Here is an 809-nt window from a genome sequence, read left to right on the forward strand (position 1 = left end):
GTATTTTCCAAATATTTCCCCCATTATTAGACATTAAATGGTATTTTCCAAATATTTCCCCCCCTTTTTCTAGACATTAAATGGTATTTTCCAAATATTTCCCCCCCCCATTTTTAGACATTCAATGGTATTTTCCCCAAAAAACACAATTATTTCTCCCCTGTTTCTAGACATTAAATGGTATTTTCCAATGAAAAATGCAAATATTTCCCCCCTTTTCTAGACATTAAATGGTATTTTCCAATGAAAAACACAATTATTTCTCCCCTGTTTCTAGATATGAAATGGTATTTTCCAATGAAAAATGCAAATATTTCCCCCTTTTTTCTAGACATTAAATGGTATTTTCCAATAATAATGCAAATATTTCCCCCCCTTTTTAGACATTAAATGGTATTTTCCAATGAAAAATGCAAATATTTCCCCCTTTTTTCTAGACATTAAATGGTATTTTCCAAATATTTCCCCCATTTTTAGACATTAAATGGTATTTTCCACACACCCCCAATAGACATTAAATGGTATTTCCCCCAAAAAAACACAATTATTTCTCCCCTGTTTCTAGATATTAAATGGTATTTTCCAATGAAAAATGCAAATATTTCCCCCCTTTTTTAGATATTAAATGGTATTTTCCAATTAAAAATGCAAATATTTCCCCCTTTTTTTCTAGACATTAAATGGTATTTTCCAATAAAAAATGCAATTATTTCTCCCCTGTTTCTAGATATTAAATGGTATTTTCCAATGAAAAACGCAAATATTTTCCCCCTTTTTTAGACATTCAATGGTATTTTCCAATGAAAAAT

This window comes from Podarcis liolepis (assembly GCF_965112155.1).
Source record: "Podarcis liolepis genome assembly, chromosome: Z".
Lineage (NCBI taxonomy): Eukaryota > Metazoa > Chordata > Lepidosauria > Squamata > Lacertidae > Podarcis > Podarcis liolepis.